The sequence below is a fragment of the Scyliorhinus torazame genome, chromosome 2 (assembly GCF_047496885.1).
Source record: "Scyliorhinus torazame isolate Kashiwa2021f chromosome 2, sScyTor2.1, whole genome shotgun sequence".
Lineage (NCBI taxonomy): Eukaryota > Metazoa > Chordata > Chondrichthyes > Carcharhiniformes > Scyliorhinidae > Scyliorhinus > Scyliorhinus torazame.
The window spans coordinates 138233967-138259282 of record NC_092708.1 but is presented as its reverse complement, the minus strand read 5'-3'; the positions used below and the strand labels follow the sequence as shown (position 1 = coordinate 138259282).

At 46.9% G+C, this 25316-nt stretch overlaps 1 protein-coding gene across 1 annotated transcript in view; it reads left to right on the top strand.

Annotated features, from left to right (window-relative positions):
• pde1a (phosphodiesterase 1A, calmodulin-dependent) overlaps nt 1-25316 on the top strand; it is an 851988-nt gene that overhangs the window by 176729 nt on the left and 649943 nt on the right. The gene's annotated exons all lie outside the window — the stretch shown is intronic.

Below are 25316 nucleotides of genomic sequence, written 5' to 3'. Positions count from 1 at the left end.
TTCCAGCACCTCCCCTGCGCGAGTCACTGGCATGGGCTCCATCACCTCCTCCTTCCTCAGGATGCCCGATGGCCCCGGGCTACTCCTTGGGATGAGGGTGAGGCTGGAGCAACGTCTGGGGGCTCTCCCACCAGCTGGCGGCTGCCAGTCCTAGAGGCCCGCTCTCATCTCGACCAGGGTCTCAATGCTCCCGGCCATGGAGCACAGGGACTGGGCCACCTCCCTTTGGGACTGTGCCATGTCACTCAGTGTCTGTGCCAGGTCCCTCTGTGACCGGCCCAGGTCAGTCAGTGCCAGGTTAGTGCCCTCAATGTCTGCAGCCATGGCCCATTGTGACTGGGCCAAGCTCTGGAGCACCTCTGCAATATCCAGGTGGCCCTGGTACATAGCCACCTGTCACAGGGCAGCCTTGTGCCTCAGCCACCACTCACACACTGTGCCCTGGCGTTGGACATCCTGACCCATGGCTAATACCTTTGCACCCAAAGCCTTAACCGCAGATGCCACCAGTGCGGTGTTAGCCTGGTTGGCACACATGGTCAACACCTCCTCCTGCCACTGTAGGTGGTTAGACTGCTCAAACTGCACCTCTAGGTGCTGAATGGTCAGCAACCCCCTCATGTAGCCCCCAGCTCTGCGTCTGCATCTCCCAATGCATCAATGCATCGATGGGGCTTCCATTTCCAGAAGCCCGAGACCCATCTGGACAGCAGCTAGTCTCTGAGGTTGAGCAGCCCTCCGACCGTCCACCTCCTCGAGGGTTCCTACCTCCACTGAGGTAGCTCATGTCACTCCAATATTCAAGAAGGGAGGCAGAGAGAAAGCAGAGAATTATAGACCAGTAAGCCTAACCTCGGTAGTGGGGAAAATGCTTGAATCCATTATCAAGGACTTTATAGCGGAACATTTAGAAAGCAGTGGCATGATCAATCAGAGTCAGCATGGATTTATGCAGGGGATATCATGCTTGACAAATCTGTTGGAATTCTTTGAAGATGTAACCAGTACAGTTACAAGAGGGAGCCAGTCGATGTGGTATATTTGGACTTTCAGAAGGCGTTTGACAAAGTCCTGCATAAGAGATTATTGTGCAAAATTAAAGCGCATGGAATTGGGGGAAATGTATTGATGTGGATAGAAAACTGGTTGGCAGAGAGGAAACAAAGAGTACGGATTAATAGGTCCTTTTTCAAATTGGCAGGCGGTAACTAGTGGGGTACCACAGGGATCGGTGCTCGGACCCCAGCTATTCACAATATATATTAATGATTTGGATGAGGGAACAAAATGTAACATCTCAAAGTTTGCAGATGATACCAAGTTAGGTGGGAGGGTGAATTGTGACGAGGATGCAGGGATCCTACGGCATGATCTGGACGGGTTGAGCAAGTGGGCAAATCAATGGCAGATGCAGTATAATTTGGATAAGTGTGAGGTTATTCACTTTGGAAGCAAAATCAGGAAGGCAGATTACTCCCTGAATGGTTGTAAATTGGGAGAGGGGAGTGAGCAGCGGGACCTGGGTGTCCTTGGACACCATTCGATGAAGGGAAGCATGCAGGTGCAGCAGGTTGGCCTTCATTGGAGGAGGTTTTGAGTATAGAAGCAGGGATGTGTTGCTGCAATTGTACAGGGCCTTGGTGAGACCACACCTGGAGTATTGTGTGCAGTTTTGGTCTCCTTCTCTGAGGAAGGATGTTCTTGTTCTCGAGGGAGTGCAGTGAAGGTTTACCAGATTGATTCCAGGGATGGTGGGACTGTCATGTGAGGAGAGATTGACTAGGTTGGGATTGCTCTCGCTGGAGTTCAGAAGAATGAGGGGGGATCTCATAGAGACTTATAAAATATTAACAGGACGAGACAGGGTAGATGCAGGGATTTTACCAATGATAGCTGTGTCCAGAACCAGGGGTCACAGTCTGAGGATTCAGGGTAAAGCATTTCGGACAGAGATAGGGAGACATTTCACACAAAGAGTGGCGAGCCTGTGGAATTTATTGCCACAGGAAGTAGTTGATGCTAAAATATTGAATATATTCAAGAGGCGGCTGGATATAGCACTTGGGGAGAATGGGATCAAAGGAGATGGGGAGAAAGCAGGATTAGGCTATTGAGTTGGATGATCAGCCATGATTGTGATGAATGGCGGAGCAGGCTAGAAGGGCCAAAATGCCTCCACCTACTCCTATCTTCTATGTATCTGTGATGTACTGCTGTGTGCGTGTGGTGTGCACCAGATAGTGCCCCAGGAGGCTCTTCACTAAAGTACCCAACCAAGGTGAGTGTATCTGGAATGGTGAAGGGTGTTGGAGACAGCTGTAACAGGACCTTGGTATCATTCAGGACTGGTGCTCTGGGGTTGTCACGGCCTGCCGTTTGGAGGCTCGCATCGCTGTCTGGTGCCGCCTCATAATTGGACCTGTCCTTCGGTTGTGGCTGGGGCCGGGGGATACCCGAAGGGCCCACCTTGTTACCAGGTGAGCCTGCAAGACTCAAGACATGGCGCATGGTTGTGTCACGGGTTGGGGTGGTGGTGTGGGGGAGGTGGGGTGGTATGAAGGTGGTGGGTTAACGTGGGGGAGGGGTGGTTGTGGCATGATGTGGAGATGGTGGGGGTTGGGGTGATGAGATGGTGTGGGGAATGTAGGGTGATGTGGAGGTGCTGGGGCTGGGTTAGTGAGGTGGTGTGGAGGTTGTGCCACGCATGCCATAGGGACATCGCAACTCGGCGGGGGCTGACTTGGTTCCCAGATGCCAACCTCCACTGTGGTGTTGTGCCGATGGGTGGTATCATAGTTGGATGGTATGCGATCTCCAACCAGCAGGTAGCGGTACAGACACACCATGCGACCTCTGACTCCGATATAAAGAGAGACACATCCGGTCATCTTCAGAAGAACATTGAAAGGGTAATAAGACATACATGTGAATGGTCAGTGCCAGGTGCAAGTTCCAGAGGAGTAGTTGGCAGACTCCAAGATTCCGTGCTCTGTATCAGATTGCTATTTAACCACACGAGACTCAATAAAAGATTCTGGTTTGGACAAGTCAAAGTGTTTGGTGGATTCCTTCGCAAAGTACAAAGGACCAAACACGACATCCATGTCCCCCTTTCCCCAGGCCCACCAACAAGATCCAGAACCCATCGCTCCGCGATGGTGAGGGGCTGCAGTTCCGGTCAGCTCCCTCTAGTCTTCTCCATATCCCTGCGGTTGTGCGATGCCTTCTCCGGGGGGTGGTGTGGGGGGTAACAGGAAATGCACAGGGACAGGCCATCGGACACGGGCAGCACAGGGGGGCCAGCTGGTGGTCTTTGTGTTGGGTGTGAGCAGACTGCTGGCGGGCGGCGTTCTGCCGCCCTCCAGCTGGGGGTGGGGGCGTGGTTAATGGTGAGGGGGACGGGTTGGTGCCAAGGGCATGCTGCTGGCTACTCACCCTGGCCACCCTAAGGAGGTCTTGCAGCTTCTTGCGACACTGCGGTGGGACTCACGACCTCTGCCAACAGCAACTAGGCCCAGTGTACGGCAGCAAGTGGCAGCCTCCTTCTCACTCCGAGAACAGGGTGCCCCGCTTCTCCTCCACAGCGTCCATCAGGATCTTGAGCTCCTCATCAGTGATCCGCGGTGCTGCTCTTTGGGCTGCCATCTTGTTGGCGGGAGTGAGTGTGTGTGGGGAGTGGATTGCTTATATGCGGCTGCAGCTTGTCAGCCTCTCGAGTGCCAAACCCGACCACGGCGAATCAGACACTGTTTTTCACTTGAATTGCTCTAGTTCAACGTGTCGCCGGTGGTAGCCCACTAACGGATCCTGAATTGCTCCGGGATGCGCCATTTCCGTGGTCGTAGAACAGCACCGATTCAGTCCTTGCGTCAGCACTGAGTTTCTGAATGGAGAATCCAGCCCCTGGTCGTTTATCATTTTGGGCTGGATTCTCCCATCCACGACGTCGAAATTGCGTTCGGCGAGGGTCGGAGAATCCCCGATGATGCTGAAATCAGGGGCGGCGCCGCTTTCACGATGCTCCGCCGCCTGAAAAGCGACGTACACTAGGTGTACACCACGTCATATCCACGGCCTCAGGCCATTGCGAGAGGCGCGCCCCGCGATGCTCCGTCTGCGACCGGCCGAGTTCTTGACACGTCTGGTCTCACCTGTTGTGAACTAAGCGTGGCAGATGCAGACACAGCCAGCGCTCCCACAGTTGGGGGAGGGCCAATCCATGGGCAAGGGGGGCTTCATTCGGGTTTCGTGGCACCCTGGGGGGGGCGGTCCGGGGAGCGCGAGCGGCCGAAGGAGGGGTGCATTTTTGCCGTCCGTGTTCGCGGGCTGCGTCCGCTATGAAGCACGGCCCGGCCGCTGCAGGCCGCCGTGCGCATGTGCGGCCATGGACCCGGCAATGCTCCGGGCCGTATTGGCAGCAAGAGCTGGGAGCTCTACGCTGCCAGGCTGCTAGCCGCACCCCCCCCACAACCCTGCCCCAGAGCAGGGAATCGGCGGCTGTTTTGCGCCAGTTTTCCTGATGTAAAACACCACCATTTTCACACCGGCGTGGAGGCTTAGTCTCCCAAACGGAGAATCCAGCCCTTTGTGTTTCTTCTTGCGCGTGGTTTGCCACAATGTACATTGGTATTTATGTGTCAAAAATCAAATTTCTATTTCCACTTGTTTTGCCATTTTACCCAAATAGTTGATCACTGCGTTATGTTCCTGTTGTTTTTTGAGCTTATGAATCTTTCCGTTCAGGCCAGCAACTACTCCGGTAAGTTCAGTTGTCTTTGTTTCAGAGTTAGCTGTGGAAACCTTGGACGGGATTCTCCGATTCCCTAGCCATGTATTTCTTAGCGGTGTGCCATTCGCTGGAGGCAGAATTCTTTGGTCCACCCACTTGGCAATGGGATTTCCCATTGAACCCACCCCACGCCGCTGGGAAATCCACGGGCGGGGGTGCACTGTCGGCAGGAAAAGAGAGAAGAATTCTAGCCCTTATGTAAGCTTAGTAACTTCACCTGGGCACTCGGTGCTTTTTGCAATCTTTCATCCACAGTCACTGACTGCTCCCAGGATAAATAATAATAATAATCTTTATTGTCACAAGTAGGCTTACATTAACATTGCAATGAAGTTACTGTGAAAACCCATAGTTGCCACACACCGGCGCCTTTTCAGGTACACAGAGGGAGAATTCAGAATGTCCAATTCACCTAACAGCACGTCTTTCGGGACTTGTGTGAGGAAACCGGAGCACCCGGAGGAAACCCACGCAGACACAAGGAGAACGTGCAGACTCCCCACAGACAGTGACCCAAACCGGGAATCGAACCTGGGACCCTGGCGCTGTGAAGCAACAGGGCTAACCACTATGTTACCGTGCTGCCGTTTCAGTTCACTCATTAAATCTTCAATCTGTTTCATAAATTTTCATTTGATGCTTTTAATGTCTGAATTTGCTGGTCCATACTGCGCATATCATCCTTCATGTTCTTCAGATTGGTTCGAAGTTCAATAATTGGATCAGTTTTTGTTGTTAATTCTGCATTCAAGGAAATATTCAGATGCATTATCAATTATTTCTCTTGCTCCAGGTATTTTCCACAATGCTTACTAGAGACTCTTGATGTTTGAAGTTCATCATGTTTTAATTGAAGAGACATCTTTGTTGAATTTATTTCAAGGTTATCATTTCAAGTCATCTTTCAAGTGTTCTACTTCCTGTGAAAGACATTCCAGTGTCCTCATCAGATCTTGTTTTTCCTTATCAAACTCATCTTTTGTCACTGCAAGTTGGTTTTCTGCACTGATAAGTTTTTTCTCAGCACTGCATAATTCTTCTGAACTATCCTTCAAGCTCATGTTCTATAATTGCACATCTGACAATTGTTTCTAACACTCGTCACACTCTTTTGTGAGAATTTCTACTTTCTCTAGCATTCCAGGTTCTTGACTTTCATTTCACCCATTTCATTTTTCAACGACTCAGTAGTTTCCAATAAGTTTGAGATGTCCAGTGTTTTTTCTTCTTGTTTCTCGGATTTTAGCTCCAAATCTACATTCACTGATCTTATTTATGTCTTTTCATATTCGCCTGCAGTTTGAACACTCTATTACTTTAACTTCAATTGTAGTAATTCGAGAGATGTTGCACATCACTGTCAAACCTGCCCTTACAGTTAGGCTAATGTGTGTGGATTTTCAAAAATATTTCTTTTCAAGATTACTGGAATGTTCTCTGTCTCTCCCTTGACATTTGCTTGAAAATTGTCTTTATCCTATTTGTATCTTTCCATGGGTTTTCTATCTCTCTTTTTAAGCTCTTTGTGTATTTGTCAAAGGCTTTTATTATTTCATCACAGCTGGTTGAGGATTCATCGTTGCACTGCAGTAGGATTACTTCATTAGTAAGTTCACCAAAAGAATATAAAAAAGTATTAATCTGGCCTTTGTATTTTCTACTTAGACCTGATATACTTCGGTAATGAACACATTTTATTCTCCAGGATGCCCAATTCTTCATTAGGTTGGTCTTTGCATGAGTCCAAACTGGTCTGGGAAGGTAGATTTTTGATCTATCGTCATTTAAAATTAAATGTGTGCGCAACTTTAAATGCTACGAGGAAATCAACGGTGGTGTTGTACACAACTTCAGAATAAAGTTTCCTGCACTTGCTAGATTTGGCAGGCACTTGCAGTAATGGCGTTTGTGACTCCCTGGATCGACTCTTCTGGGTATTCCGCACACTATCTAAAACTATCAATTCCGGCTTTTGCTGCGTCGTTTAACTGCCAATTACTTGCTCTTTATTTATTTTTTCGATCAGAGCAAACTGTCTGTCACATTTTCAGGCACTTGGAACTTGGGTTGTTCACGGTTTGTTTTAAAATGGCATTCTGACTGCTGCTGACTTAGAAGAGATTTTTATAACTCATTCTGGGTAAGAACCCAAGTTCTTAGTCTCAGTCCTGCAAGGTCTTCTAACTCTACGTTCTTTGGACATTGAAGCTGGACTTCCATGGGATTCAATGGAGCTTTCTGCTGCAACGAGGAGTTTTATTTCTGCCCTCTACTTCCAAACCTGCTTTGGAATTGTTCTCTGGTGATCTCCTTCTGCACTTTCACTTCTGGTGCTTTTCATCAGGTCAGAATTCTTTTGTTTTTTCAATTTTCCAGGTTTCACATTTCTTCTCTGACCTCTGTGAGGTTCCGGATTTTTTCAATTGTGGCTATTATGTTGCTAAAGGTTGTGAATGATTTGGTAGGTCTCTTGGAGAGTTTGTAGGTATTGTATAAGGCGAGGCTCTCTTCCCTCCCCGCGGCGTGTTTCTTGGTGACAGAATGAGGCCCGCCATTGGCTGGAGGGCGGGATCATCGCTGTCAATGGGATTTTCCATTGAATCCACCACACATAGCTGAAAAACCCGCGGCAACGGTGCGCTGTCAGCCGGACTGGAAGATTCCCCCGGCACGAACAGCCGGCAGATCTTGCCCTCAGCTTAACAGTAAGTGTTTGTTAGCTAGACATGACTATTTACATATACACAGTCTAAGATCTAAGCTAGGGTTTTCTCCATGCTTGCTTCTACACATGTCTTTGTCCAGTACAAGACTGTCCTCTCAATTCGGGTCATGTATTCATTAACACCACAGCATAAATGGTACTGTATCCAGTTCCACATTAACCTTTTCTATGTCAGACCCTTATACCACAGAATGTACCAATTTTGGGGGGATCAGCAGAGAATACCACCACTTTGCCACTGGCAGGAAGAATCCAGGCCTGATTTTCAAATGTTATTCCATCTGAATTTTAAATTATTAACTTTATAAAGCAATGCCAAAATATCTATATTTTAGGGGCAGACCTAAATTTTCAGAAATGGGAGGAGAAGGGGATTAAGACACTGAAAGACTTGTTTCTTAGGGGTCAGTTTGCAGGATTGAAGGAGTTGGGAGCGAAGTATGGGATAGAGCAGGGGGAAATGTTTAGATACATGTAGGTTCAAGATTTTGCCAGAAAGGACAAACAGGACTTCCCGGAGGGGCCCGCTTCCACATTGCTGGAGAAGGTGCTGACGACAGGGGGACTGGAGAAGGGGGCAGTGTCAGCGGTTTACGGAGCTATTTTGGAAGAGGAGAAGGCACCACTGGAAGGGATCAAAGCAAAGTGGGAGGAAGAGTTGGGAGAGGATATGGAGGAGGGGTTCTGGTGTGAGGTGCTCTGGAGAGTGAATGCCTCCACCTTGTGTGCGAGGTTGGGGCTGATACAGCTGAAGGTGGTATACAGAGCACACCTCACGAGGGCGAGGATGAGCCGATTCTTTGAAGGAGTAGAAGATGTGTGTGAACGTTGTGGGGGAGGGCCCCGCTAATCACGTTCATATGTTTTGGTCCTGTCCAAAGCTAAAGGATTACTGGAAGGGTAATCTCTAAATTATCTCTAATTATGTCTAATCTCTAATTACTTAGGGTAATTTCTAAAGTGGTGCACGTGAAACTGGACTCGGGCTTCCGGGAGGCCATATTTGGAGTGTCGGACAAGCCAGGGTTGGAAACTGGTGCGGAGGCAGATGTTGCAGCCTTCGCCTCATTGATTGCCCGAATGCGGATCCTGATGGGTTGGAGAGCAACCTCTCCACCCTGTGCCCTGGCGTGGCGGGGGGATCTGTTGGAATTCTTGACTCTTGAGAAGGTTAAGTTTGAACTGAGGGGAAGGATAGAAGGGTTCTACAATTCATGGGCATTATTCATTGTGCACTTTCAAGAACTGGATAACATCGAACATTAGTTGGGGGGGTGGGTGGGAGGGTTGGGGGGAGGGGGGCGATGGGTGTTAATGGTGGCTATGGATGATTCCTAATTCCTTTTTGTCATTTGTTTATGTGAACATGTGGGCGAATGTTTTGGGTTTGGTGGGAGGATGGGATCGTTGTTATTGATATGGGGATTGACATATGTGTTACTGATTATTGTTTATTGTTGGTGGGTGTAAATTTGGGAATAAATGTGAAAAAGGAGAATAAAGAAATATTTTAAAAAGTTTTTTTAGGAGCAGACCTTATGCTAGTCTGGCAGATCTGGAAATGGGCACGAAGGGAAATGGACAGTTTTTCAGGCTGTGTCCTGACGCCGGCACAGGAACGGTGGCCTTTTATGACCGAAAATCCAGCGCAAAACGGCCACCGATCCTCCGTTTGTTGTGGGGCTAGAAGCCAGGCAACGTATAGCACCCGGCTCTCACTGTCGATACGGCCGGAGAATTGCTGGGACTGTGACTGCGTATGTGCGCGGCGGCGGCCTGCAGTAGCTGCACTGTGCAACATGGTGCCGGCAGCACGCGGACCCGGCGTGCCAAATAGTGTCCCCCCTTTGGTCGGCTCGCGATTCCCGGACCACCCCACAACAGTGCCCCCAGCCCCTACCAATGTCTCCCCTGCCCGCGGATTGACTCCCCCCCGACTGTGGCAGAGCTGGACTGAGTAGACAGTCGCCACACTGAGTTCCCAACAAGTAATAGCATGAGAGACCCACGCCGTCGGGAACTTGGCCGGTCGGGGGCAGAGCATCGGGGGGGGAGGGCCTCAGTCAACGTCCTGAGGCCGTCAATACAGCATGCTGCGTACTCCTTGAGTACGCCGCTTTGGAGAGGGCGGAGCATCGCAAAAGCTCTGATTTCGGCGTGAATGTTGATTCTCGGCGCGAATGTTGATTCTCAGGCCGATCGGCAAATGTGATTTTGGCGTCGGCCACTGGAGAATCCCGCCCAATATGTGCTTCCGGCTGCGATTGGCCTTCGACCATGATTTCATGCTGGCTGACCAATTAATTGGAAGTCAGCGTGAAACACGCGCTGAGAAAGGCTCAGTTCTGCGGGGGGGACGGTGGTGCCGAGAGAAGTGAAAATGCAAGCGGGCACTCTCTGAAGGCTGACAGCTGCTGTGGAGCTGCCTCAGGGAGCTGCTCTTCAATAGATGTGAAATGAGCTCAATAAAATGCTACTCACTGTGTCAAAACTGCAAATTGAAACACCCGACAGCAGACCACATTGCACACCATCCCTCAAAAGTCTTCGCACATTTTATCCCATGTTGGATGGAGTTTGCTGCTAAAACATGAAGGGGGCCTGGCCGAAAGGCCCAACCGCAAAAGTGGATGGGCCACATAAAACCACTGACAATTGGCTCATTAATAGGCTTAATTGTCGGCAGGTATGCTTCTGTCTTTTCTGCTCTCCCGTCAATCATAATGCTGCGTGCGAGCGCGATGACGTCGTGACACTCACCTGACATTTTCTTGGGCGATTTCAGGCGATTCCGCGTCAGGCACATGCTTGGATTTGTAACGTAAAATTCTGGCTCGAGTATTCTTCCAGTCACTTAATATTCTTCAGCGATTAAGGAAGGTTAGCTATTTCATGCAAGCAATATAATCAAATCTATTTAACTTCTTAATCCTTTCTCACTAAGCACACTGAATGTGATAACATTCTTGATATCCACAATGAGGCAATGAACTTTGTAGTTGTCATTGAGAATTTTCAGTAACTACATGTTTGTGAGCTTTTATTCATTTAAATTATGTATGTACAGTAGATAATCGCCTTTTTGGTTTTGTTATAAGCATTTAGCTTGTTATTCCCAATTAGCATATTGATAGAGAGGGAACTTCTTTTAATCCTGTTGTTGCACGCAAGATTGCCTCATTTCTTAACTGCGGGGAAGTCAGCAAATGCTTTTGTGCGTTTTTTTAATGAACCTTTTGAACATTGCTCTGTTCTATTACAATTATTCCCTTAAAAGGCAATATGATATTTGGGAAAGATGACGACAAATTAGCAGTAACTTGCACTGTTAATAGGAGAACCATAGATTGGGGCATTTTCTGGTTAGAGAAATAATATGGTCATTACATGACCAATGCTTAGTTTGAAAAATTTCTATCAATGATATTTTAGGTGTCACATTTTAAAAAAGTATAAAAAAATGAAGGTAGACTTTCAGATTGTTCAAACACCCTAACAAAATCAGACACAAATACATAAGAAGCAAATGTGATGAGGGAAAAACTTTCACAGGAGTGGTTTGGGTCTAGAATCCACTGCCTGGAAGTGTGGTGGAGGCAGGTTCAGTAGGGGCATTCAAGAGGGTGTTCGATGATTACTTAAATTGAAACAAGATGCAGAGGTACGGGGAAAAGGCAGGGGAATGGCACTGAGGTGGAATGGCATTAAGCCATAATGATTGTTTGGAGAGGCGGTACAGGTGCGATGGGCCAAATGGCCTTCTGTGCCATAACGATTCTGTGGCAAGAAAGTTCTTGTCTATTTGAACCAACATGCATGTGTTATTGGAGCTAAAGTTAATATTCAGCTTCAAATATCAAACTTGACAAAAGTGTGTTAAGAACATAATTGTACTATGCCTGAAAGTCCTTGATCTTTTGATCCTCCTATTGATCTGCAGCTGAATACTTTTCTCCCAAATGTGCAAGAATCACACACAGGAATTTGCTGCAATTGCACTGATTCAAAACAACCATGAAATTAAATCCAGAATTTCAGGCATTGCAGCAAACAATGCTATTTGGCAGCTCTTTTGATGTGTTTTTTTATGTTTATCACCATTGAAATCTGATTGTCTGACTAGGATTTTATAGGGCCCCAGGAAAGAATGCTGGGAATCAGCAGGTCGGTTCAGCAAAACATCAGGTGGGAAGTGGGCAGTTTACCTTCCTGTTTAGGCTAATTAAGGACCTTAAGTGACCAATTAAGGGACACTTAATATCAGAGACAGGTGGGCCCTTTACCATGTGGGGAGACCACCAGGAATACCATGTTGTGTAGCAGTGAACTCTGGGTGAGTCACTGCTGATTAGAGTGTCCTCGCAATCCCTAGTTGAAGGCCACACACCAACCTTCACAATCGACCATCCACTTCCTTTACCTGGACCTGCCTGATTGGCCCTGATGAGTCCTGACCTCACTTACCTGCACACCAGGCCTCCTCCATCATAGCTAGGAATTTGGCTCCTTATGCAAACGGCCTCATCCTTCCTAGGAATCATTTGTTGAGTAACTCACCTCCTGACTCATCAAAGCCTGTCGACAAGACACAAGTCAGGTGTGTGATGAATACTCCCCACTTGCCTGGATAAATGCAGCTCCAGCAATACGCATGAAACGTGATACCATGCAGGAAAAAGGAACCCACTTAATTGGCACCCCTTCCACAAACATTCACTCTTTCCACCACTGACACAGTTGACCAATACATTGTAGGAACTCACCAAACATCCTCAGACAGCGTCTTCCAAATCCACAATTGCTACCCTCTAGAAGGATGTGGTAGTATGTATTAGGGGTCATGTGGGACTGTGAAGCCGTGATGCTATTGGCTGACAGATCCCGGGTCCTGGTTGGCTGTTGACCCCTAGCTCCGCCCTGAAGGCGGAGTATAAGAACCCGGGCTTCTCCCCGCCGCTCCAGTCTGTTGCTGAACTGCGGGGAACAAGTCACGCTTAATAAAGCCTCATCGACTTCATCTCTATTCGTCTCTCTCGTAAGTCATTGTGCGCTACAAAGGATAAGAGCAGCAATGCTGGGGACACCACCATTTTGAAGTTCCCCTCCAAGTCACACAGCATCCTGACTTGGAAATATATCGCCGTTACTTCACTGCCACTGGGTCAAAATCTGGAAATCCCTCTGGCAATGGCTTAGTGGTATTATCACTGGACTAGTAATCCAGAGACCCAGAGTAGTGCTCTGGGGTCCCAGGTTCAAATCCCGCCACAGCAGATGGTGAAATTTGAATTCAATATAAATCTGGAATTTAAAGTCTAATGATGACCATGAAACCATTTTTGATTGTTGTAAACCCCATCTGGTTCACTAATATCCTTTAGAGAAGGAAATCTACCATCCTTACCTGGTCTGGCCTATATGTGACTCCCGACTCACAGCAATGTGGTTGGCTATTAAGGGCAATTAGGGATGGTCAATAAATGCTGGCACTGCCCGCGATGCCCATGTACGAAAAAAAAAAACACCCAGGCCTTGTTTCATGTTCCCCTCTCCTAATTCTGATAATAGTCTGCCTTCTCACTTTTGCTGCCAAAGTGGATAATCTCGCACTTATCCAAATTATACTGGATCTGCCATTCATTTGCCCACTCACTCAACTTGTCCAAATTACACTGAAGGACCTCTGCATCCTCCTCACAGCTCACCCTCCCACCCAACTTGGTGTCATCTGCAAATTTGGAGATATTATACTTTGTTCCCTCATCTAAATAATTAATATATATTGTGAATAGCTGGGGTCCTAGCACCCATCATTGTAGAACCCCACTGGTCACTGTCTGCCAATTTGAAAAATACCTATTAATTCCTACTCTTTGTTTCCTGTCTGGCAGACAATTTTCTATCCATCTCAATACACTATCCCATGTGCTTTCATTTTAACTGCTACTCTCTTATGTGGGGCTTTATCAAAAGTCTTCTGAAAGTCCAAATATACCACATTCACTGGCTCCCCCTTATGAACTCGACGAGTTACATCCTTGATGAATTACAGTAGATTTGTTAAGTATGATTTCCCTTCATAAATCCAAGCTGACAGTCCATCCTGTCACAGTTTTCAAATTCAATTGAATTTGATTTATTGTCACGTGTACTGAAGTACAGTGAAAAGTATTGTTCTGCGTACAGCTCAGACAGATCATTTCATACATGAAAAAACATAGTACATGCATAAATACACAATGTAAATACATAGGCACAAGCATCAGGTGACCATACAGGTGTTATACTATTCAGTAGAGAAGACGTGTGAAGAGATCGGTTCAGTCCATAAGAGGGTCATTCAGGAGTTTGGTAACAGCGGGGAAGAAGCTGTTTTTCAACCTGTTAGTCATGTTTTCAGACTTTTGTATCTCCAGCCGATGGAAGAAGTTGGAAGAGAGAATAACCTGGGTGGGAGGGATCTTTGATTATGCTGCCCGCTTTCCCAAGGCAGCGGGTGGTGTAGACAGAGTCAATGGATGGGAGGCAGGTTTGTGTGATGGACTGGGCTATGTTCACGACTCTCTGTAGTTTCTTACCGTCTTGGACTGAGCAGTTGCCATACCAGGCTGTGATGCAGCCAGATAGGATGCATTCTATGATGCATCTGTAAAAATTGGTAAGAGTCAATGGGGCATGCCAAATTTCCTTAGTTTCCTGAGGAAATATAGACACTGTTGTGCTTTCTTGGTTGTAGTGTCGACGTGGGTGGACCAGGACAGATTGTTGGTGATGAGCACACCTAGGAATTTGAAGCTGCCAATCATCTCCACCTCGGCATTATTGATGCAAAACAGGGGTGTGTACGATACTTTGCTTCCTGAAGTCAATGGCCAGCTCTTTAGTTTTGCTGACGTTGAGGGAGAGATTGTTGTCGTTACACCACTCCACTAGGTTCTCTATCTCCTGGATTTTAGAATTTTCCCCACTACCGATGTCAGACAGACGGGTCTATAATTCCCTGTTTTATCTCCGCTTCCCTTTTTAAATAGTGGAGTTGCATTAGATACCCTCCAATATTCTGGAACTGTTCCGGAATCTATAGAATCCTGGAAAATGACCACCAATGCACCCTCTATTTCTAGAGCCATTTCCTTAAGTACTCTGGGATGTGCATTATCAGGCCCTGGGAATTTATCAGCCTTCAATCCCATCAACTTCCCCAACACCATTTTGCTACGAATCTTGATCACCTTCGGTATCTCCCTTTCACTAAACCCTGTGTTCCCCAACATTTCTGGTATCTTATTTGTGTTCTATGGGGGTCTTTTACTCCACACGTTACCACTTTTGGATGTGTGTGTCTCTCCTGCAGGCAGAAATGTCACACTGGGATGACTTCGCTGGAGAGAGAGAAAGTGAGTCACTGTTTATGCCTGATCAGTTAACCTTCTTGAGTGTGTGTTTTCGAGGCACCCGAACCCCCACGGTTCTAGGCTTTGGAATTATGTTCTAGCTCTGAGAGATGAGTGGGTGACACAAAAGGCCAAACTTTACTCAGGAAGGAATGAAATCAACCAGATCTGCCAATATGCACACATAACCAGATACTATGTTATGGAAGGAAGAGACTATAGTGGCACAATGGGTATTTTTAGGTTTACATGATTTTACAAAATTCCCAACCACCCTTCCTCAACACCTGGCTAATTGGGGACTGTGAAATCTACTCACCACTCCTAGGGTTGAGTAAGTTGAGAGCCTTTTCAGCTGTTGGAGCCGATACATCGTTTTGTTGTTGGATAGGCCTAAGAAGAGCTCCCAGCTGTGTTCATGAAGAGGTGAACTCAAGACGTGAACCCCCAAAGTGAACTCCCAAGAGGACTGCCGTTTCAATTTCAAAACTTGCAGCCTTTACAATCCTGGCCAGCTCCTCCCACCGGTTGGTTGAATTGATGTGAGTGCTTCGAGCTGACGGGGTGCAAAATGGCTTTTGATGGGCCTCAGCAAGTGTTAATCATTTTCCCATCGAGATGGTTTACAAGACATAGGCCGGGCCCCAAACGTTGTGGAATTTTCAGACAACCTGGAGACGGCGTTATGGGTAGCATTGTTCTCAGACCTAGCAGGGCCCGTTTGGTATAACTAGCCGACTAGCTTTGTCCTTGACTCGTTTTTTATTTGTCATTTTAAGATTGTACTGGGATGGTGTAACGACAACAATCTCTCCCTCAATGTCAGCAAAACTAAAGAGCTGGTCATTGACTTCAGGAAGCAAAGCATTGTACACACCCCTGTCTGCATCAACGGGGCCAAGGTGGAGAGCTTCAAATTCCTAGGTGTGCACATCGACAAAAATCTGTTTTTGCCCACCCACGTTGACACTACAACGAAGAAAGCACAACAGCGCCTATACTTCCTCAGGAAACTAAGGAAATTCGTCCACACTGACTCTTACTAACATTTACAGGTGCACCATAGAAAACATCCTATCTGGCTGCATTACAGCCTGGAATCGCAACTGCTCGGCCCAAGATTGTAAGAAACTACAAAGAGTCGTGAACACCGCCCAGTCCATCACGCGAACCCGCCTCCCATCCATTGACTCTGTCTACACCTCCCGCTGCCTTGGGCAAAGACCCCTCCCACCCGGCTTACTCACTTTTCCAACTTCTTCCATCGGGCCGGAGATACAAAAGCCTGAGAACACGGACTAACAGATTCAAAAACAGCTTCTTCCCCGCTGTTACCAGATTCCTAAACGGCATTCTTATGGACTGATGGACTTAAGGACTGATCTGATCTCTTTGCACATCTTCTCTACTGCGTACTATACACTCCTGTATGCTTCACCCGAAGCCTGTGTCAATGTATTTACATTGTGTATTTTATGTTTGCCCTATTATGTATTTTCTTTTCATGTATGGAATGATCTGTCTAAGCTGCACGCAGAACAATACTTTTCACTGTACCTCATTAGACATGACAATAAACCAAACCAAACCAACCAAGAGCAACTCGCAGATGGATTTGATAAGGCTGTGTATCCCTTCGTATGTTGCTGTCTCATTTACAGCCATCTTTATTAGTATCACAAGTAGGCTTACATTAACACTGCAATGAAGTTACTGTGAAAATCCCTGAGTTGCCACACTCTGGCGCCTGTTCGGGTACACTGAGGAAGAATTCAGAATGTCCAATTCACCTATCAGCACGTCTTTCGAACTTGTGTGAGGAAACTGGAGCACCCGGAGGAAAGCCACGCAGACACAGGGAGAGCGTGCAGACTCCTCACAGACAGTGACCCAAACCGGGAATCAAACCTGGGTCCCTGGCGCTAACCACTATGCTACCATGCCGCCCATATTGTTGACAACATCCACTGCATTACCCTCATCAATCTTCCTTACTTCCTCAAAAAAATTAATTGAGCTAGTCGGACAATATTTTTGATTTGATTGGATTTGTTTATTGTCACGTGTACCGAGGTACAGTGAAAAGTATTTTTCTGCGAGCAGCTCAACAGATCATTAAATACATGAAAAGAAAAGGAAATTAAAAAAAATACATAATAGGGCAACACAAGGTACACAATGTAACTAGATAACACCAGCATCGGGTGAAGCATACAGGGGTGTAGTGTTAATCCGGTCAGTCCATAAGAGGGTCATTTAGGAGTCTGGTAACAGTGGGGAAGAAGCTGTTTTTGAGCCTATTCATGCGTGTTCTCAGACTTTTGTATCTCCTGCCCGATGGGAGAAATTGGAAGAGTGAGTAGGCCAGGTGGGAAGGGTGTTTGATAATGCTGCCCGCTTTCCCCAGACAGCGGGAGATGTAGATGGAGTCAATGAATGGGAGGCAGGTTCGTGTGATGGACTGGGCTGTGTTCGCGATTCTCTGAAGTTTCTTGCGGTCTTGGGCCGAGCAGTTGCCATATCAGGCTGTGATGCAGCCATATAGGATGCTTTCTATAGTGCATCTGTAAAAGTTGGTAAGAGTTAATGTGGACATGCCAAATTTCCTTATTTTCCTGAGGAGGTATAGGCGCTGTTGTGCTTTCTTGGTGGTAGCGTCGACGTGCGTGGACCAGGACAGATTTTCCCCTCACAAAGTAACCTGACTATCCCTGTGCTTTTCGAAGTGTCAATTTATCCTGTCTCTCAGAATTGATTCCAATCATTTACGCACCACTGAAGTCAGACTGACAGGCCTATAGTTTTCTGGCCTATCTTTTGCACCTTTTTAAAATAATAATATAATGTTCGCAAACCTCCAATCCTCTGGTACCTCACCCGTATCGAGATAGGATTGGAAAATGTTCCTCACAGCATCTGCTATTTCCTACCTGGTTTCGTTCAATAGCCTGGAATACAATCATCTGGCCCTGGTGATTTATCCACCTTCAGGATGTCAAACCCCCAATATATCCTCTCCCATTGTCACATTATGCTTATTGTATCTAGTATTTCACCCTCCTCTTTAACGAAAATGTCTGCATCACCCATCTCCTTAGTGAACATAGAACATAGAACGATACAGCGCAGTACAGGCTCTTCGGCCCACGATGTTGCACCGACATGGGAAGTCAAAAAACAAAAGCCATCTAACCTACACTATGCCATTATCATCCATATGCTTATCCAATCAACTTTTAAATGCCCTCAATGTTGGCGAGTTCACTACTGTTGCAGGTAGGGCATTCCACGGCCTCACCACTCTTTGTGTAAAGAACCTACCTCTGACCTCTGTCCTATATCTATTACCCCTCAGTTTAAGGCTATGTCCCCTCATGCTAGCCATTTCCATCCGCGGGAGAAGGCTCTCACTGTCCACCCTATCTAACCCTCTGATCATTTTGTATGCCTCTATTAAGTCTCCTCTTAACCTTCTTCTCTCTAACGAAAACAACCTCAAGTCCCTCAGCCTTTCCATACCAGGCAACATCCTGGTAAATCTCCTCTGCACCCGTTCCAAAGCTTCCACGTCCTTCCTATAATGAGGTGACCAGAACTGTACGCAATACTCCAAATGCGGCCGTACCAGAGTTTTGTACAGCTGCAAAATGACCTCATGACTCCGGAACTCAATCCCTCTACCAATAAAGGCCAACACCCCATAGGCCTTCTTCACAACCCGATCAACCTGGGTGGCAACTTTCAGGGATCTATGTACATGGACACCGAGATCCCTCTGCTCATCCACACTTCCAAGAATTTTACCATTAGCCAAATATTCCGCCTTCCTGTCATTCCTTCCAAAGTGAATCACCTCACACTTCTCTACATTAAACTCCATTTGCCACCTCTCAGCCCAGCTCTGCAGCTTATCTATGTCCCTCTGTAACCTGCAACATCCTTCCGCACTGTCGACAACACCACCGACTTTAGTGTCGTCTGCAAATTTACTCACCCACCCTTCTGCGCCCTCCTCTAGGTCATTTATAAAAATGACAAACAGCAACAGCCCCAGAACAGATCCTTGTGGTACGCCACTTGTAACTGAACTCCATTCTGAACATTTCCCATCAACCACCACCCTCTGTCTTCTTTCAGCTAGCCAATTTCTGATCCACATCTCTAAATCACCCTCAATCCCCAGCCTCCGTATTTTCTGCAATAGCCTACCGTGGGGAACCTTATCAAACGCTTTACTGAAATCCATATACACCACATCAACTGCTCTACCCTCGTCTACCTGTTCAGTCACCTTCTCAAAGAACTCGATAAGGTTTGTGAGGCATGACCTACCCTTCACAAAGCCTTGCTGACTATCCCTAACCATATTATTCCTATCTAGATGATTATAAATCTTGTCTCTTATAATCCCCTCCAAGACTTTACCCACAACAGACGTGAGGCTCACCGGTCTATAGTTGCCGGGATTGTCTCTACTCCCCTTCTTGAACAAAGGGACCACATTTGCTATCCTCCAGTCCTCTGGCACTATTCCTGTAGCCAATTATGACATAAAAATCAAAGCCAAAGGCTCAGCAATCTCCTCCCTGGCTTCCCAGAGAATCCTAGGATAAATCCCATCAGGCCCCGGGGACTTATCTATTTTCAGCCTGTCCAGAATTGCCAACACCTCTTCCCTACGTAACTCAATGCCATCTATTCTAATAGCCTGGGTCTCAGCATTCTCCTCCACAACATTCTCTTTTTCCTGAGTGAATACTGACGAAAAATATTCATTTAGTATCTCGCCTATCTCTTCAGACTCCACACACAACTTCCCATCCCTGTCCTTGACTGGCCTTACTCTTACCCTAGTCATTCTTTTATTCCTGACATACCTATAGAAAGCTTTTGGGTTTTCCTTGATCCGACCTGCCAAATACTTCTCATGTCCCCTCCTTGCTCGTCTTAGCTCTCTCTTTAGATCCTTCCTCGCTACCTTGTAACTATCCATCGCCCCAACTGAAACTTCACACCTCATCTTCACATAGGCCTCCTTCTTCCTCTTAACAAGAGATTCCACTTCTTTGGTGAACCACGGTTCCCTCCCTCGACGCCTTCCTCCCTGCCTGACCGGTACGTACTTATCAAGAACACTCAGTAGCTGTTCCTTGAACACTTGCAGCCAATTCTCCAACCTACCCCTCCCAAGTCATTTCTAATGGCATCATAATGCCAGGGGCTGTTTAGCACAGGGGCCAGAAAGCCAGGGGCTGTTTAGCACAGGGCTAAATCGCTGGCTTTGTAAGCAGACCAAGGCAGGCCAGCAGCACGGTTCGATTCCCGTAACAGCCTTCCCGAACAGGCGCCGGAATGTGGCGACTAGGGGCTTTTCACAGTAACTTCATTTGAAGCCTATTTGTGACAATAAGCGATTTTCATTCATTCATGGGGCAGCACGGTAGCCTTGTGGATAGCACAATTGCTTCACAGCTCCAGGGTCCCAGGTTCGACTCCAGCTTGGGTCACTGTCTGTGCGGAGTCTGCACATCCTCCCCGTGTGTGCGTGGGTTTCCTCCGGGTGCTCCGGTTTCCTCCCACAGTCCAAAGATGTGCAGGCTAGGTGGATTGGCCATGATAAATTGCCCTTAGTGTCCAAAATTGCCCTTAGTGTTGGGTGGGGTTACTGGGTTATGGGGATAGGGTGGCGGTGTGGACCTTGGGTAGGGTGCTCTTTCCAAGAGCCGGTGCAGACTCGATGGGCCGAATGGCCTCCTTCTGCACTGTAAATTCTATGATAATTGCCCTTCCCCCAGCTATAACTCTTGCTCTGGGGGGTATACTTATTCCTTTCCATCATTAACGTAAACGTCACCGAATTGTGGTCACTGTCCCCAAAGTGCTCACCTACCTCCAAATCTAAGACCTGGCCTGGTTCATTACCCAAAACCAAATCCAATGTGGCCTCGCCTCTTGTTGGCCTGTCAACATATTGTGTCAGGAAACCCTCCTGCACACATTGTACAAAAAAACGACCCATCTAATGTACTCGAACTATATCTTTTCCAGTCAATATTTGGAAAGTTAAAGTCGCCCATAATAACTACCCTGTTACTTTCGCTCTTATCCAGAATCATCTTCACCATCCTTTCCTCTACATCCCTACAACTATTAGGAGGCCTATAGAAAACTCCCAACAGGATGATCGCTCCTTTCCTGTTTCTAACCTCAGCCCATACTACCTCGGAAGAAGAGTCCCCATCTAGCATCCTCTCCGCCACCTTAATACTGTTCTTGACTAGCAGCGCCACACCTCCCCATCTTTTGCCTCCTTCTCTGAGCTTACTAAAACACCTAAACCCCGGATCCTGCAACAACCATTCCTGTCCCTGCTCGATCCATGTCTCCGAAATGGCCACAACATCGAAGTCCCAGGTACCAACCCATGCTGCCAGTTCCCCTACCTTATTTTGTATACTCCTGGCATTGAAGTAGACACACTTCAAACCACCGACCTGAACACTGGCCCCCTCCTGCGAAGTCAAATCTGTGCTCCTGACCTCCATACTCTCAATCTCCCGTACCCTAAAACTACAATCCAGGTTCCCATGCCCCTGCTGCATTAGTTTAAACCCCCCCCCCCAAAGAGCACTAACAAATCTCCCCCCCCAGGATATTTGTGCCCCTCAGGTTCAGATGTAGACCATCCTGTCTGTAGAGGTCCCATCTTCCCCAGAAAGAGCCCCAGTTATCCAGAAATCGGAATCCCTCCCGCCTGCACCACCCCTGTAGCCACGTGTTTAATTGCTCTCTCTCCCTATTCCTCATCTCATTATCACGTGGCACGGGCAACAACCCAGAGATAACAACTCTGTTTGTTCTCGTTCTGAGCTTTCATCCTAGCTCCCTGAAAGCCTGCCTGACATCCTTGTCCCCTTTTCTACCTATGTCGTTAGTGCCAATGTGGACCACGACTTGGGGCTGCCCCCCCTCCCCCTTAAGGACCCGGAAAACACGATACGAGACATCACGTACCCTTGCACCTGGGAGGCAACATACCAAACGTGAGTCTCTCTCGCTCCCACAAAATCTCCTATCTGTGCCCCTGACTATCGAGTCCCCAATTACTAATGCTCTGCTCCTCTCCCCCCTTCCCTTCTGAGCAACAGGGACAGACTCCGTGCCAGAGGCCCGTACCCCATGGCTTACCCCTGGTAAGTCCCCCCCCCCCCACAAGTATCCAAAGCGGTATACTTGTTACTCAGGGGAACGACCGCAGGGGATCCCTGCACTGACTGCTTCTTCCCAGTCCCTCTTACAGTTACCCATCTAACTCCAATCTTTGGTGTAACTAATTCCCTGAAGCTGCTATCTATGACCCCCTCTGCCTCCTGAATGATCCGAAGTTCATCCAACTCCAGCTCCAGTTCCCTAACTCGGTCTTGGAGGAGCTAGAGATGGCAGCACTTCCTGCAGGTAAAATCAGCAGGGACACTAACAGCATCCCTCACCTCAAACATCCTGCAGGAGGAACATTGCACTCCCTTCCCTGCCATCCCTCTAACTTCCAACCAAGTTCTGGTTAATAAATAAATTTAAAAAAAATAAAATAATATAATATGGCACTTACCTCACACCAATGGGTCTTATTATTAGGTTAGAGGAGGAGGGTGGCTGGGAGACACTACACGTGTAGTGTCTCGGGTTTCCTCTCCACCAGAATTTATTGGTTTGGGGGGGGGGGACCTTCCCAGAAGTCGGCGGGTCGAACTTCCGGTTCCTGCTTTATATTAAAAAAATAAAAAATAACACAGAAAAGAAGAACAGAATCGGGACCAGGTAAGTGTTTTTAAATCAAAAACTCACCTCCCGACAGGCCCTGCAATCTGCTCCCGCCAAAATTCTGAGGACTGCTCCTGTAAGGTAAGTGTTTTTAAATCAAAAACTCACCTCCCGACAGGCCCCTGCACTCTGCTCCCGCCGAAATTCAGATAGAGACAAAGAGACTGAAGATAGAGACAAAGTCCTAATTAAAAATGCTGCACACATCTTCAGCATCAATGCACGTACATCTGTGATAAGTCCTACCCTTTCCTCAGTTATTCTTGTGCTGTTAATGTACTTGTAAAATATATTTGGGCATTCTTTGATTTTACCTGCCAATATTTCTTCATATGTTCTCTTTGCTTTCCTTTCTCAAGTCAGGTCACATTGTTCAGCAGCAGATTTCTGATTTTCTAGACTGGAAACTTTAAACACTGCTGGTAGACCCTTGATAAGAACTCTATACCATTCCTCTAACCCCACAACTTTCATAGAATTTACAGTGCAGAAGGAGGCCATTCGGCCTATCGAGTCTTCACCGGCCCTTGGAAAGAGCACCCTATCTAAGCTCGCACCTTCATCTTATCCCCGTAACCCAGTAACCCCTCCCAACATTTTTGGACACGAAGGGCAATTTAGAATGGCCGATCCACCTAACCTACGCAGCTTTGGACTGTGGGAGGAAACCCACAGAGACACGGGGAGAAAGTGCAAATACCGCACAGACAATGACCCAAGCCAGGAATCGAACCTGGGACCCTGGACCTGTGAAGCAACTGTGCTAACCACTGTGCTACTGTGCCCCCCCAGTCATGTCCCCAATCCGTTTCATGCCTCAATGACTACATGCACACTACATACAGCAGTCTGCGACTTCAAACTCCGTTAAAAATACCACTTCTTGGCTGCATTCAGAACACACACCACACCAAAGTTGCCAAAAGTGTGGCCACTGACTTTTGCTCTCTATTACATCATTTAATATTTGACTCTTCATAAATACCGTATCCTTCAACTTACAATGAGCAATATCATGAGAAGTTGACTAATATATTTACAAGACCCTCCTGTCGTGTTGGGTGTTCCGCTATACAAACGAACCAACACGGTTGTAGATGGTACAACTCTGTTTTATTATTCTTGATAACATCTACTGTATACTTCTGTCTGTGGTTCGTACTTTACCAGTTAACCTGTGGACCCAGCCCTTGCACTGTCTTAGAGAGGCACTCAGCACATGGTGTATGTCTGAGTGGCACGCTGTGAGCTCTGTGCTCTGAGCCATCTCCTGCTGGAATGAACGGGAACTGTGGTGTTCCCCGTTTTATAGTGCATGTGCTCTCACTGGTGATTGGCTGTGATGTTGCGTGTGTGTTGATTGGTCCATTGATCTGTCCACCAGTGTGTGTGTGTGTTTGCACCATGATATGTTTATAGGAATATCATGACACCTCCCCCTTTCAGTAAAAGAGCCTTATAAAAATGAAGAAATTTTGCTACAATAGTCACAGCAACTGGCTAAAGAATTGCTGACTGCCTCTGTGTAATCTAATCATTTGCAGGGGCTGGGGGAAAATCAGTGCATCAACTTTATTTTAAATATGATGCATTACGGTTATTCAAATTTTATAATAGCCATTTTTCTGATACAGTCTAATGTTACTTCTCAGCAGTCAACTGCTGATTATTACTCATGATTATAACCTAATCAAGAATTCTTCTGCATCAATTAATGTTGGAAATGTAAAGACCAAAAGCACTGAAGAAAATCTTGCCAAGTTAAATCTTATTAATGATAATAGTTGTCCAATGATAACTATAAGGTGACAATTTCATCTTTGAATTGATATGTTGGTTGCAAATTGCTTAAACTTTGTTCTTGTGCTTAATCTGAATTTCCCGAATGAGGTTTTTACTTATTAATAAGAACATAAGAAAGAGAAGCAGTGGTAGACCATTCAGCCCTCTGAGCTGGTTTGTCATTCAAAAAGATCATGGGTGGGATTGTACGGTCCGCCAGCCGTGTTTTCCTGTGCGGCGCACCCTCGCCGGCAGTGGGATCCGACCTTCCGGCAGCCGGCCAATGGGATTTCCCATTGTGGCCAACCCACGCTATCGGGAAACCTGTGGGCGTAAGTGAGTTGCCGGGGGTGCAGAGGATCCTGCCGTCGGAGAATTCCGCTGCATAACCGAACTACATTAACTCCACTTTCCCCACACAATCCGCATATTCCTTGATTGTCTAAGTGCCTAAGATTGCTTGATTCCCATATCAATTAAGCTTCCTTCTAGAATTATGAGACATTTTCATTCAGCACTATCCAGTTTCCAAGTTGGGTGTGCCGAAATGATTGGGGAGAAAGAGAGGGTTTCTTAAGCTCTGATTGTAACTCTGTAGTAAAAACGAAGAAGCATGTCTTGACCTCTTCAACTCCAAGTTTATTGTGATCAATGATCACTTTTCTACAACAAAACAGTGCCACCCTTATCCTCTTTATATATTGGCGCAGTCTATTATTCAATAAGTGCAGTCTATTGAACAATTAAGACTCCATCAGACCAAAAGATGTAGGAGCAGCAGTAGGCCATTCGGCCCATCGAGTCG